Source organism: Suncus etruscus, chromosome 17, assembly GCF_024139225.1.
Source record: "Suncus etruscus isolate mSunEtr1 chromosome 17, mSunEtr1.pri.cur, whole genome shotgun sequence".
NCBI classification, from domain to species: domain Eukaryota; kingdom Metazoa; phylum Chordata; class Mammalia; order Eulipotyphla; family Soricidae; genus Suncus; species Suncus etruscus.
This window is the reverse complement of record NC_064864.1, coordinates 76,790,026-76,800,404: the sequence shown is the minus strand read 5'-3', so window position 1 is coordinate 76,800,404 and position 10,379 is coordinate 76,790,026. Positions and strand designations below refer to the sequence as shown.

At 39.1% G+C, this 10,379-nt stretch overlaps 1 non-coding gene across 1 annotated transcript; it reads left to right on the top strand.

Annotated features, from left to right (window-relative positions):
- Nucleotides 1-6,741: 6,741 nt before the first annotated feature.
- LOC125995554 (small nucleolar RNA SNORA22) lies at nucleotides 6,742-6,871 on the top strand. Its single transcript, XR_007491056.1, has one exon. It is a non-coding gene; the product is annotated as a small nucleolar RNA SNORA22 (small nucleolar RNA).
- The last annotated feature ends 3,508 nt before the right edge of the window (nucleotides 6,872-10,379 follow it).

Sequence of the window (10,379 nt, the reverse complement as noted above, 5' to 3'; positions counted from 1 at the left end):
AATACATAAACCGGGCCTTGAGTTTCAATAAGTTGAATAAGTTGAAATTGGATTCAGACTTGGCTGGAAAAAAAAAAAAAAAGAAAGAGTTTTGTCGGGACCGGAGAGATAGCATGGAGGTAAGGCATTTGCCTTTCATGCAGAAGGACGGTGGTTCGAATCCCGGCATCCCATATGGTCCCCTGTGACTGCCAGGGGTGATTTCTGAGCATGGAGCCAGGAGTAACCCCTGAGCACTGTCGGGTGTGACCCAAACCCCCCCAAAAAAGAAGGGGGTTTGTCCCAACCCTCTTAAAGAGTTCCAGAATTTTTGTAGGTATAGAGAGGAAATACCAGACTGTGGCTAGTTGATGCTAATCAGGGTCTTGTCTTGGTAGATGGTCGGTTTCTAGAATAGGTACAGAGAGACATGCTGGTCCCAAGGTTCAGGAGTAAATGACTGGTGTTCAAGTCAAGTCACCAAGGCAATGTTTAGAGTGGAATGCCCCCGTAGTAGGAAATTATTGAGTTTTCATCCTTATTGGTTTCTAATATTTTACCATTTTAATGCATCTATGCAAAAGGAACAGTGCCATCGGATACTATTGTGGCCTATAGGGAAGATAATAAACCAGTAGAGCCTATCCTGGCTCTATCTAAAGCACAAAAAGACTTCAAGGATACCATCTCTACTCTTTTCTAAAAATTTCTACTAGCATATCTAAATAAAGAGGGAAAGCATAATATACCATAGAGCAGGGGTCATTAAACTTTTTTTTTTTGGTTAAGTTTTATTACCCTTCAAGATTTTTTTATTTTTTTTTTGGTTTTTGGGCCACACCCGGTGATGCTCAGGGGTTACTCCTGGCTATGCGCTCAGAAGTCGCTCCTGGCTTGGGGGACCATATGGGACGCCGGGGGATCGAACCGCGGTCCGTCCTAGGCTAGCACAGGCAAGGCAGGCACCTTACCTCTAGAGCCACTGCCCGGCCCCTCAAGATTTTTTTTTAATTTAACCAACTTTATTACATACATGATTGTATTTGGGTTTCATTCATGTAAAGAACACCACCCATCACCAGTGTAACATTCCCATCACCAATGTCCAAAATCTCCCTCCTCCCCACCCAACCCCTGCCTGTACTCTAGACAGGCTTTCTATTTCCCTCATACATTCTCATTATTAGGATAGTTCAAAACGTAGTTATTTCTCTAACTAAACTCATCCCTGTTTGCGGTGAGCTTCATGAGGTGAGCTGTAACTTCCAGCTTTTTTCTCTTTTGTGCCTGAAAATTATTATTGTAAAAATGTCTTTCACTTTTCCTAAAACCCATAGATGAGTGAGACCATTCTGCGTTTTTCTCTCTCTCTCTCTGACTTATTTCACTCAGCATAATAGATTCCATGTACATCCATGTATAGGAGAATTTCATGACTTCATCTCTCCTGACAGCTGCATAATATTCCATTGTGTATATGTACCACAGTTTCTTTAGCCATTCATCTGTTGAAGGATATCTTGGCTGTTTCCAGAATCTTGCTATGACCCAGCTATACCACTCCTAGGAATATACCCTAGGAACACAAAAATACAATACAAAAATCCCTTCCTTACACCTATATTCATTGCAGCACTATTTACCATAGCAAGACTCTGGGTCCTCAAACTTTTTAAACATGGTGCCAGTTCACTGTCCCTCAGACCATTGGAGGGTCTGACTATAGTAAAAACAAAACTTATGAATGATTCTTATGCACACTGCATATATCTTATTTTGCAATGAAGAAACAAAACAGATACAAATATAATATGTAGCCCAAGGGCCATAGTTTGAGGACCACTGCCATAGAGCATATACATGTTAAAGAGATATATTTAAGAAGTATGCAAAGAGGTTATACATATCCCTTAAGTCTTTTGCGATAATCTGAGGAGAGTAGATAAATTCTGGATCCCAAATGCAGTCCACAACGCAATCTTGTGGAGTCTGAAAAAAATGCTCACAGCATCACAGATCAGAAAATGTCCTAGATCAGAAAATCTCTCAATAGCTGAAACCAGTTGTAAGCAGTAGACTATGGTGAACTGAAGTAGTAGAAATTTACCACTGAGAACACAACAGCAACAGAAGTATGCCCGCCTTCTTCTTTGAGGATGATTTACAGTTCAAGAACTAGGGCAACTTTGATAGTAGCAGCAGCCAGAATGATTACATTGAACAGGAGACCTTCATGTATTACAGGGGTCTCAAACTTGCGGCCCATGTGCCGCAAAGGGCCCTCCATACAACATTTTGTGGCCCTGCCCTAGAGAAATCTTTTTTTGTTTTGTTTTGTTTTGTTTTAGTTGTTTGAGTCACACACCCCAATGTTCAAGGCTTACTACTGACTTTGCACTCAAGGATCACCCCGACTTTGCCTCCTGTGACCCCCAGGTAAATTGAGTTTGAGACCCCTGAATGAACCATGAAGAGGATCATGAGTGATTCACATGCTAATGGTGCTGCTTGAGTCCTGCTTTTCGTGCAGGGAGTGATCTGTAGCAAGTTCAGCTGAGCTGATGTATATAGATCCTACAAACTTACACTAGATCAATACCATAGACACCAGCATGACCATTGTGGAAGAAGTGGCATCATCTTCCCAGCAAACAACAAATGGTCATATACAAGTAGAAAAGGCTAAATATAATATGAACATACATTACATATAATACAGCCAAATATAGAGGTGATCACCACGTACACACACTCAAACTCACACAATAGATTAATCAAAAATCTGGTGGAATGAATCCAAAGTGAAGCAAAAAAAAAAAAATCAGCTGAAATGGTAAAAAGCGCTTCAAAACATAATAGCTGACATCCTAGGTAGAAGAAAAACTTCAAACTCACAAAAATTCCTTCCAAATGTCGAGTAGGGAAGATCTGAAAGAGAATTACATTACAAGTATGGAGAACTATACTACAAATAGTTAACAGTAACTCTATAATATATCAAGGAAAGATGAGGATCACTGAAAAGGGAGTCCACATCAAAGTATCAAAGTATCATTTTGCCAAAATTACGCATTCAAATTCCATCCTGAGAACTAAACTGAGGAAAATAGAGCAGTGGTATTAGAATATAAAACTAAAAACTTGTTAGAGAAATATACCTTAACAAAATTATATGAAAAATCATTAATAAAATGCAGAAGTCTTCTTTTGAAAAATCTTTGTGTAAAAAGAAAGAATATACCTAAAATATTACTATGAAAGATTTGTCATCCACTGTGGTCAAAAAAATTATTTAAAAAATAAAAGGAAGTGTTACAGTAGAGGAGATAATCAGGATGACTCTGGTAGTAATGTTGTAATGGGAAAAGCTTCAATTGTACTGTGCTCTGTCTTCCCTTCTCTTCACAAAGTCTCTGAAAGCCATTATGTATCAATAAAAAATGTACCAAAGCAAAAAAAAAGAATATGATAATATAAAATTATAAGTAGCTATAATCTTGGAGAGTAATAGAAGCAAGACAAGATTCACTATAAGGATTGGCATTTTCAAACCCTTTCTACAATCATAAATGTGGAGAAAACATAGAGCATTAGCTAGCTCACACCTCACCTCTCACACTGCCAATGGAGTAGGAGTTTCAGCCCTTCCAGACATATGAGACTCAAAAACAAAATGATTTGTTCAGAATCACATGGATCAGATATACTAATAAGGCCTGAGCCATAGTGCAATAGGTGTAGCTCATTGATTTTACTGGACACTGAACAAACTAGAAGGTAAATGTCTGGGGGTTTCTTGGTGTGAGTATATTCCATGTAATATTTGGAAATTGTTATTTATGTTCCACCGGTGTTGGGGACTGACTTGTTTGAGGCCATTTTGCTGTTCTTTCTGCCATATTCCAGCTTTTCACCTAAAAGCTATTTTGCAGTCTTGCTGTAAGTTTTTGAGCTATAGAGAAAGGAATGTGCAGCTGCAAGAGATAATTAATCTTGTAGCCCGGAGGAGAGCAACACGGCCCGGTACCATTCCCAGAAATGAGGTCTTACTCCCTCAACTACATTCCGGAGTCAACAAGGCAGTTATTATGTGTATATGTTACATTGTCTGTACAAAATTATTTCTGTAAGAACATTGCCCCCACCTTATATCTGTTAAAAAGTTTAGAAATGCAGCTAGAAGGTCACAAGATGTTTCCATGGATACTGCAAGAAGTATTGCCCACTTGCCTTATTTGGAATAATGAAGTAATTTTCATGCCAAAAGAATGATTGACATTGCCTTTTGCCTGCCCCCTTCTCCTTCACTATATAAGAAGAAGCTGTAGCCAAATAAAGTGGCCCTTGAGCAGTGAGACATTGCCTTGGGTCTTTATTATTAACCTCTCTCAGATTTTTACAGGTGTGGTTGTTCTTCTACCTAGCAAAATAGGAGTGCGGTTGTCTGAGAAGTCTTCCCAGCTAATTCCTGCTGGCCGGGCCCCCCTGGGGGGCTTCAGGACACCGCATTTTGGCGCCCAACGCTGGGCACGAAGACCACCGCCACACTCCGAACGACTACGGGTCGGCGAGTCCGGAGCTGTTTCGTAAATCGCAGGATATACCCCATCCGGGTAGGCGTTGAAACGAGTTAGCCTTAATCAAATATTTAAACTGCAGTTTTTTCAGTCGTTCTGATCACCGCCCCTGATTGGCTCTTGGGGCTTTGCCCGTTGGCTTCACTTCCATGGGTGTTTCATTGAGTACTGAACTTAAATTCATTATTGATATTCAGTCTGAGTTGAAAGCCAGACATATAGAGGTTACCAAAAAAGATATTTGTAATTTTTTAATGTTTGTTCATGATGTTTACCAGAAATCTAGTGTTCCTGGGCTCCCTCTCGCTCTGACTCTGTCTCTCAGTTTCCTTCCTCTTCTAACCCTTCATCTTTACTTCTGCCGCTGCACCCTCTGTGCAAAATCCTAAACAGCCCTTCACTTCCCTAGCTTCAGCTCCGTCCCTGTTTCACCACCCTCCCCTCCTTAGCCAGCAATTGCAACAATACAAAGCCTTTAATTGGAAAAGCCTCATAGAGCCATTTCAAGCCGTAACCTCCTATGGCCCCCAAGCCCCTTACACGCTCTCCTGCTTAGAATCTAAAAGCTGAACTCTTTGTCTCTTGGGAAGTTAACTTTTTTTTCCATTGCAAAGCCCTTGCAGACAGGCAGGAATCCTGATCTCTAAGCTCGTATAGCTGGCCTCGCCTCTTTTCATACCTTAAAGGTACAGCACACACTTTCCAGGTCCCAGCTTGCCAACATGGCTCTTGCTGCCCTCTATGCCTGGAAGTCGCTCCCCAGAGCCAGCATTCCAGCAGCTCCCCCACACCGGCAACAAACTGTTGCTGCTTTCTCCCTCCCCCCCCCTTTTCTGACTTGAGTTCCCAACTCACCACAATTACATCCATGGTCTCTCACCTCTCTAACAAACTTGATAATGCTCTTGGCTCAAAAACCAGCGCTACCTTTCCTGTCTTTCTCCCTAATGGAGAAAGTCTTCCCCCGCCTGCTCAGCAGCCTCCGCCGCCCCAGGAGGAAAAATTCTAAATGCCCAAGACGCTCAGTCCCTAACCATGGCAGATTCCCTCCTCTCACCGCTCCCCCTCTTAAAGCTATAGAAATGAAATTACTTGGCCAAATTAAAAATCTTAAACAAATCTTAAGCCTTCAAAAACAGGCTGCTTCTCTTAATTCACAGGTTTCTGCCCTTCAGGCGTTTCCCCCCCCTCCTAAATCTATAGTTGTCTGTCCTCTGCCCACTAAATTCCACGGCCAAGCCCCCCCTCTTGAGAATTCAAAGGAACAAACTAATAAAAATCAGGCTGAGTGCCATAAAACAGAAACTGCTGCAGTGCCTACAAAAAATTCTAAGGGCACAGTGAGCAGGATAATTACAAAGTATCATCTGCTAAGCCATAAAACCTTGCAATATCTACACTTTGCTGTTAAAACTTCTGAGCCTAATGTACCCTTTACTAAGTACATTTTGTTCAAACGAGCCCTCAGCCTCCTTCAGCCTCTTTCCTGCCAGCCTTGGGAAACAGCCAGCTCAAGCCCTGCCACTCCCACCTTAAGCCTTCCAATTCACCTTGAAATACCCAATCTTTGTTATTCAAAAGAAATCTAAAAAGTAGCATCTCTTGCATATTCTCAAATCAATTAATAAAACCATGATCCCCATGGTGCTTTTGCAACCCAGACTCCCCTCTTCAGTTGCCATTCCCTCTAATTCCAATAAATTAGTAATTAATCTTAAAAGATTGCTTTTTTTTCCTATATATCATTACACCCTGCTAACTGTAAATAATTTGCCTCTAGCCTTCCTGCTGTTAACTGTGCTAGCCCCTCCCCAAATTATCAGTGAAAAACTCTGCTTCACCTTGTCAGCCCTACACTTCGTCAAATATGTGTTATTAGGTTTAGTGCATTAAGTAGTGTAAAGTAATTATTAAAACATTAAAAAGCAACAGAAAGATAAAGGCAATAAATTTTTTTTCATGCCTCTCAGAAAATTTTAAAGCAAGGTCATAATTCTGTCACTTTACAGATAACAAAATATTGGTAAAAGAAAAACTTCTTTGTGTTTTAAAATCCAAACGAACACAAAAGTGTTAAATTTAAGTCTTATATTTCTATTAAAAGTTTTATTTTAATTTTTAAAGTATTTACTAAATTATGTGAAAAATAATGTGGTTAGCCTTTTTAAACAATATAGTTAATTTAATGCACAGTAAACACCTAGGTGTACTTTATAGTACCCTTAGTTTTAACTTTGTGCTACAGCAATGGTTGTTCTTTATTTCTGCATTGAAAGAACTATTATTTTAAGTGCATTCAAAATATCAGCACATTATACAAATCTGTATATTTGTGTCGCAGTGAAAAAATAATATAAATGAAAAAATATATTATATATAATTTTATAAGAATATATAAAAGTAACTAAACTTTATAAGCAAATTAACTAGTATTAAATACAATTTTAGTCTTAAGTTCTAGGTGTGTAAATGCATCAGATGTCTTTAACTATATTTTATAATAATCTAAGCATTTAGTTAATTTGGTATATAATATTTTTTACAAATTATTCACTTAAAGTCTTCATAGTAAAAACAGTTGTTTGTATTTTTAAAATCAGTTTTTTATACCTTTAATAATCATAGTTCATGCTATTGTGTTTAATCATAAAAATTTTAACACTTTATTGCAGCTGTCTTACTGTTCTACTGCAAAACCAATTTAAATAAAACCTATTCATTTACAGCAAATGATTTCATACTTCAAAGTGAAGACTCCTTCTACAGTGCTCATTAACCATTTTACTTAATGTTTTAAACTTCAAATTAAAATTGTTTTAAAAATGTTTTGTGTTAATTCTAAACCTTAAAATTTATTTTCAGCAAGGTTCCACTCCATCTACATTAAGTACTTCTCAAAACTAAAAAAGTTTTTCTACAAAAATTTTTTTTCTTCTCACAAACATGCTAGCTAAATATTTAAAAGCGCTTGTCAATTTTTTATAAATCAGTCTTAAATCAATCCTTTTGTCTGTTTATGTGTCTGTTGTGATGAATGAAAGTGGCCACAAGTGTAAAATGTTGTGTTTAGTGTTGTTTTGTTTTATCTGTTTATTTGTTATCTCTACATTTTGTAATATACAATTTTTAAAGCCTTATCCATTTTTCAAATTTCAATTAAATTTTTCAACCTGGTTCGGTCTGGTCAGTTCACAAACTGGCATGTTGCAACTAAAAATCATGTGTTAAAAATTATGTATTAAGCTAGCTTTGTCCTTCTAAGTACATGGCGGAAAGTGTGAGGGATGGCAAACCCCAAATTTCTCAATGGCCATCGGGGATAACTTTTCCCTGGAGAATTTCTGGACTTTGCAGTCACCCGGCTTTCCTGTTATGTGTAAGTTCAGGCCTATAGAATATGTATTTATGGCTAAAAAATAGCATCCAGCTTTAACATAATAACTAAAAGTTTAAGAAAAATCCTTTATATTCAGTTAAAAAAATTTTTTTTAATTAGCAATTGTTAATTATAAATTTTCTTTTATGCCAAAGTCTAACAAAGGTCAAATAACATTCCCGTGGTATTCAAAAATAACTAGTGTAATGTAAATTGCTAATGTTTTCTGCAAATTCTTAATTTTTATATGAAGTAACCATTTTGCCTTCTGCCAAGCTGTTTTCTTATAAACCTCCTGCTAGCCGCCATTCCTGCAAACCTGTTTCTAACTGACTCCACCTTTGACAATGCTGAATTGAGCACTCTGCCTAGCTGCCTTGGATGCCCACCATTGCCACCAACAACCTCCATTGCAAACAAGTCACGGTCGTGGAACTTTGCTTACTCGAACCATATATGTGCCCGCCTGTTCAACAATCACACATTTGCAATCAAACCATTATTGTTAACAACTCTTCCATCTTCATTGAAGCCCCCAACTCCACTTATTTTGTTTGCTCCACTAAATTTTCTCCCCATATTGTTACTGAAATGTTTCTTGCTTATCATAATCATTATGTTTTAGCTTTGTTAATGCCTAAAATAACCATCAAACCTGTTGGTCCGGTTTCCACCTTTATCCTCATCCTGCAAATAGTCAATGCCTCTACCCAAGCGCTCTCCAACACCAGCTTTGAACACTGTTGAATCTGCAATTCACCAGTTTCGCCGTTTTATAAAAGCATCACAACGTTTAAATCTCCTATCTACACCAATAACTCTAAACTTCTTCTCTGGAAAGTTCAGCCTCAGCGTCATCAACTCACTATTAAGCAAGTTGTAAGCTACGAACTCTGCCTTCTAGCCCATCCTTCTCCTCTCAAGTTATTTTAAATATTATAAATGCCTCTGCTCTAGCCCTCACAAAACCATATTATAAACGCTGTTAGCTTAGCTTCTCTCCTCAACCCCTACGATACTGTTAGTTCCCTTGCTGATGTAGTTCTTCAAAATCGTCGTACTTTATATTTTGCCCTTATATAGGAAGGGGGAGTCTGTGTGGCCCTTAAAGAACTATGCTGTGTATTTAAAGACAAATCTGGATTAGTTAGGGATAGTGTTCTACGTATTGGTAACGGTATGAAGGAGTTCCAGAAACGTTTTGACCAAAAACAAAGTTGGTAACAGGGTTGGTTTTTCTCTTCTCCTTGGATACATACATTACTGTCCACTATTTTGGGCCCTCTTATTAGCCTCATGCTGCTCTTTTCTCTTGGCCCATGGATTTTCCGCAAAATTACTGCCTTTATTAAAAACCAGGTAGATGAAAAGGCAAAAACCTCTATTCAGGTTAACTACCAGCGTCTAACCCCGCGTGACTCCTGTGAAAACTTGGCTTTAGTCACCAAGCCGCCTTTCCAGCCACTAAGTTTCCAGGAGATAGAGCGCATAGCTAACAAACGGAGCTCGCTCCGGTACTTGTGCTCTCGGCTGTGGAGATACCTACGACGGGATTAGCAAGGTCCCAGTTGGACACGGCCCTAAAAGGCTACAAAACATAATTCAAATCTCTGTGCACACCCACGGCGCTTGTAGCCACCTTTTAAATGCGGCTTTGGCCGTGTCCGACCTGGTCAAACCTTGTAGCCTAAGACACGGTTCTTCCACCCGCTCACGACTTTCCTTCTTTTATTAGAAGAGAAAGGGGGAGATGTTGGGGACTGACTTGTTTGAGGCCATTTTGCTGTTCTTTCTGCCATATTCCAGCTTTTCACCTAAAAGCTATTTTGCAGTCTTGCTGTAAGTTTTTGAGCTATAGAGAAAGGAATGTGCAGCTGCAAGAGATAATTAATCTTGTAGCCCGGAGGAGAGCAACACGGCCCGGTACCATTCCCAGAAATGAGGTCTTACTCCCTCAACTACATTCCGGAGTCAACAAGGCAGTTATTATGTGTATATGTTACATTGTCTGTACAAAATTATTTCTGTAAGAACATTGCCCCCACCTTATATCTGTTAAAAAGTTTAGAAATGCAGCTAGAAGGTCACAAGATGTTTCCATGGATACTGCAAGAAGTATTGCCCACTTGCCTTATTTGGAATAATGAAGTAATTTTCATGCCAAAAGAATGATTGACATTGCCTTTTGCCTGCCCCCTTCTCCTTCACTATATAAGAAGAAGCTGTAGCCAAATAAAGTGGCCCTTGAGCAGTGAGACATTGCCTTGGGTCTTTATTATTAACCTCTCTCAGATTTTTACAGGTGTGGTTGTTCTTCTACCTAGCAAAATAGGAGTGCGGTTGTCTGAGAAGTCTTCCCAGCTAATTCCTGCTGGCCGGGCCCCCCTGGGGGGCTTCAGGACCCCGCACACCGGGGCATCAGGTATAGGTGAGGACTAAATAATTGA